Raw genomic sequence first — 5364 nt, forward strand, 5'->3', positions numbered from 1 at the left:
AGTAGGTATGGATGGACTGAGAGAATGAGAATTAGAATACTGGGAGATACATTCAGATATTTAAAAGAGCCCTAATTGTGTAGGATTTTGTAAACAAATATAACGATGTTGGTGTTTGCTCTGAGTAAGACGGAAGTATCCAGGAGGTTTTAAGGGATGGCTGGATATAATTTTATTTTCACTTATTTTGTAGAGCGATATAATGATAATAATACTAACAATAATTGTGATAGTATTACGTATTTTTCTTATTATGTTCCAGGTTGTGCTGAAAAATTACATGGTTTACTTTACTTAACATTAAAAGTATTTTGCCTTAAAGCAAAATGCTTTAAAAATAATCAGTTCTATTTTTTATTGTTTTCTAGAAGGTTTTACTTTTATCTTTTTTATATACTGAGATTATTTATACAGCAACACTTGAAAAGATTTCCACTGATTAATGGTTAAAAAAAACTCTGTAGAAAACTCTAGGTTAAATCCCATCACAGCGATAGAGACAGACGGACACACACACACACACACACAGAGAAAGAGAGAGAGAGAGAGAGAAGCAATCAAAATTAGAACTTTGAAGAAGGAGATTAAAATATAACAGAAGATAATATAAAATAATTTGTTAAATTGCAAAGATATGGAAAAATGAATAATTCAATTTGGTAATCTAAAGCAACCAATAACTGGGGAAATATTTTTAAAAAGAAAGAAAGAAAGAATGAAAGAAAGAAAGAAGGAAAGAAACAAAAGGTAAGACTATGGAGTCTCACTTTAATCAGAAAAGCTTACAAGGTTAGATTCATGTTTCAGACTTCAGAAGAAAGATGGAAAGCTAACCATTCTCAAAAACTGGACTAAAAAATTAGTAAAGATTTTATCCTACCCAATATAATTGTCTATAGTTATTTGGGGGCTAAAAATAATACATCAAAAGAAGGTATAAAATTATGATCATATGTAATACATGTACTGTATATTAATAGTATATGTAAGCACACTTATATAAAAGAGTGATATATATCACGGATTTATCATATGTATCATGCTTATATATATCATGCTTATCAACATAGAGATTTGAGGAGAGTTAACAAAAAGCATGAAAATTACGTAGAGCTTAATAATGTTATTAGCTAAATGCAAACATTTCAAAAATATTTCATGCTTACCATCAAGAAACCTGAAAGAATACAAAAAGAGACGAATACAAAATACACATGGCCATGATTCATAAATTGTAACTTATTATGTACCTTTTTGGCCCTTCCCATCTCTGTCCTTGATTTTTCTGACTTGGAAAATCCAGACCTGCCAGATTTACACTTGTATATAGATCAAGCTGAATCATAATAGAAGTGCATAATTGGTAGGTGCTGACATAATTTGATTAACATGTAACCCCGTGGACATATCTGAAAGTATTTCTTGAAAGAAGGGATAGTATGTAGTGAATTAAGAAAATCAATGTTACTTAAATAGAGTTTATAATTTGGAAATTGGTTGAGGTTGCAAAGTCAAGCACTACTAAATGGCCCAGGAATGTAAGCAGACACATATAAACAGAGTTTCTAGTAGAAAACCAAGCCAGGCCAGGGCTTTGGCACTATGTTTACAATATGTTTTTATTCTGTTGGTTCAGTTACAGTCATAGGACCATTCAATAGAATCAAAAAACAGTTTGGGTACAAAATGATTATTTTTTCCTAAATTTATTATTTAGATTGTGAAAAATGCGTTTTTATATTTTTTTCTCTGGATGAAAATAATCTCACTACTCTCTCCTTATACAGGACAACTTTATTGGCACAAAAACTAGCATGTTTTGTAATTGGTGAGCATCATGCATGGAGCCAACAGCTCCAGCCTGACACCAAGATATTTCATTCTCAATGGCGTTCCTGGGCTGGAAGCTGCACACATCTGGATCTCCCTGCCTTTCTGCTTCATGTACATCATTGTTGTTTTGGGGAACTGTGGACTTATATACCTCATTAGCCATGAGGAGGCCCTGCACCAACCCACCTACTACTTCCTAGACTTGCTGTCTCTTGCAGATGTTACTGGATGCACCTCATTTGTTCCCAATATGTTATGTATTTTTTGGTTTGGCCTTAAGGAAATTGACTTTAATGCCTGCCTTGTGCAGATGTTTTTCATCCACATGCTGACAGGCATGGAGTCTGGGGTGCTCATGCTTATGGCTCTAGACCTCTATGTGGCCATTTGCTACCCTCTACACTATTCCACCATCTTCACCAACACTGTAATTACCAAAGTTGGGCTTGTCACCTTCATTCAAAGTGTGTTGCTTATGATTCCATTTGCTTTCCTGATCAAGTGTCTTCCCTATTGCAGGGCAACCTCATCCACCACACCTATTTTAACATATGTCTGTGGCCAAATTATCCTGTGGTAATGTCCAGATTAATGCCATCTATGGTCTCATAGCTGCCATATTGATTGGGGGGTTTGACATGTTCTGTATCTCCATGTCTTACACCATGATTATCCGTGCTGTAGTGAATTTGTCATCTGCAGATGCTGCCACAAAGCCTTCAGTACCTGTACATCACATATATGTGCTATTTTCATCACTTATGTCCCAGCCTTTTTCAACTTCTTCACTCGCCGCTTTGGGGGACACACCATACCTCATCATGTTCACATTTTTATAGCCAACCTTTACCTGATGCTGCCTCCCACCTTAAATCCAATTGTCTATGGAGTGAAGACCAAGCAGATCCGTGAAGGAGTGATCAAATTGTTTTTTAGAGAGAAAGGTATTTTAAGTATGACATAAATCTATGATATAGAAGTCTGAATCAGCATAAAGATAAAGTTATAGAGGAAGAGAATAAATGTAAGATTCAAAAACTATGAACTCAGGAAAAAATGTGAATATTCTGCCATAAATTTTATTAAATAATCACAAAATGTTTAATTCAAGACTTCAATGTGATAAAAGACATAAAATAGACAAGACATAATTATACATTTTACAAAACTTAACTTTAGTTAGACCTGTCGAATGGACTGAATTTCAAATGTCCTGTTATCCTTTCTAGTCTATATTTATGTGAAACTTGTATAACTTTAGAGAAAAACATCTTTGCCTGCTCATTTATCTCTGACATCCTGCTGCCTGGGTAAGTATTTGGATTTATATGAATGCTCCAGTGCACACAAAAATGAAGCTGCAATAAATGTGGTTACTAGAGTGATAACGATTGGGGAAATACTCTTTGCAGTTAATGTCAAGAATAATTCTGAAAGATTCAATGGATACTACTTGAGAGTTGTTTGAGGACAGGAGAGATGTAGAGGAAAGAAGACTTGAAGAAATCTATATACTTTGCCAATCAAAGATGTCTGGGCTTGACTGAGTGATCTGAGTTTCATGTAGATGGAGAAGCAGCAGAGTGGTCAAGGACAATGGAGAAAGTCGTACAGCTGGCCCTCCTTACATGTGGGTTCTGCACCCTGGGATTCAACCAGCTGCAGATCAAAAATACTTGGAAAAAAATAATACAACCATAAAAATGATAGAAACAAATAATACAATATAACAACTGTTTACATAGAATTCACATTGCATTAGGTATCATAAGTAATCTAGAAATGATTTAAAATACACAAGAGGATGTGTGTAGGTTATATAAAAACACCACACCATTTTATATAAAGGACTTGATCATCCACAGATTTTATTATGGGTCGTGTCCTGTAACCACTCCCTCATGAATACTGTGGGAACACTATACTTTATTTAGATTTCTGGAAATAGCAGAGATAAAGTGCATGGTAGTATTAGAATGATAAATGTATTTAGTAATAGCAAGATTGAATTAAACGTGAGAAAAATATTAAGAACATAATCCAAGAGAAAATTGAAGTAATAGACTGTGATCACAAAATAAATATAAATGGATAAGCAGGTCAAGATGTTATATTGATGAAAATTATATTCTTATTTGCTAATATAAATGATATATTTTAATATCATGTTATATATAGTCAAATAGCAAAATAGTAAAATAGATTAATCACACCATATATTTTTGCAATAAGATTTTCATATCTGGGAGTAAAACCTGAGTTTTATTTTTTAAAAAAGCTAAAATTATGAAGTGTCTCTATGTAATGTAAATCATAAGCTTATCAATAGTAAAGTTTTTATATCTTAGAATTAGGTTTTTTCATTTGGTAAAGTTTGTTTATCAGGTAACTTCATTTAAGCCATTCAAAACACTATCAAACAGATCAATAAATTACTTTTCCTAAATTGTTGTTTTAAAACATATACATGGTCTAATATTATAATAATGTTTCATATTTATTATTTCACCAAACTTTTACTTCAAAACTATGAGATAGGTATAATTGTCTGCATTACATAAATGAAGAATATAAGGTACACAAGTGGAAAGACTGGATGAATCTTAGAATATTACAATTAAAATTTGAAAACAATAATGTTAATAGACCTATGCTGGGGTTGGGGGAAGAAACAACAGCAACAGCAACAAAGTAAAACAAGAATATATCCTTAAAATCTGGATAAGTAAAATGCAATAAATAAGATGTATTTGAGGCAATGAGTAACAATCGCAAATTAATTTTGTTATCTTCATCATTACAAATTCAAAAGTATGTTTCATGAAAACAAAAAAGACTCTGAAAACTAAGACTCAAAACTGAATTACAGCCAGCAGGCCAATATCTTTGAGAAATTTCAAAAAGAAGTATAAGTTGGATGGTCATAGAACAAAATTCTACTTAGTATTCATGGGAGAAGAGACAGAGAGATAGATAGAGGTAGACATAGAGATAGAGATGGAGATAGAGATAAAGATAGAGATAAAGACAGAGATGATAGAGAGAGAGAGAGATGGGAGAGAGAGACAGACAGATAGGGAAGAGGGAAGGAAATAAAAGGGAAGCAGGGGGAAACCAAGAGGACTGGGAAAGATAGTGGAAAACATTTTATTTTAAGTTGCATCTTGTGCCCTAGAGACCAAGTGTTGGGTGGCAGAGATCAGCAGGCTTTCTGAAACAGACCCCAATATTTCTACATCAACTTCACACAGTTACATTAGATCTAGAACCAAGGTATCAAAGAACTCACATTGAGATTTCAATTTGTTAAACCATGTTTCCTTTTCAAACTCTAAGAGATATATTAATATTCCCAAAGGAAAGGAAGAAAAAGAAAATGACAAAGTGATACAAAGTATAAGGAAGATTATCTTGTTTTTACAGAATCTCCAGAACCACTTGGTCAATCATTTCAGATGGGCCACATGTGCAGAGATAAAGAAAATGGAACAAAATAACAATACAGGTGGGAGGACACAAAATACAGCAAAC

At 33.2% G+C, this 5364-nt stretch overlaps 1 pseudogene; it reads left to right on the forward strand.

Annotated features, from left to right (window-relative positions):
- Positions 1-1837: 1837 nt before the first annotated feature.
- LOC129136327 (olfactory receptor 52N2-like) lies at positions 1838-2797 on the forward strand (annotated as a pseudogene).
- The last annotated feature ends 2567 nt before the right edge of the window (positions 2798-5364 follow it).

The sequence above is a fragment of the Pan troglodytes genome, chromosome 9 (genome assembly GCF_028858775.2).
Source record: "Pan troglodytes isolate AG18354 chromosome 9, NHGRI_mPanTro3-v2.0_pri, whole genome shotgun sequence".
Classification (NCBI taxonomy): Eukaryota; Metazoa; Chordata; class Mammalia; order Primates; family Hominidae; genus Pan; species Pan troglodytes.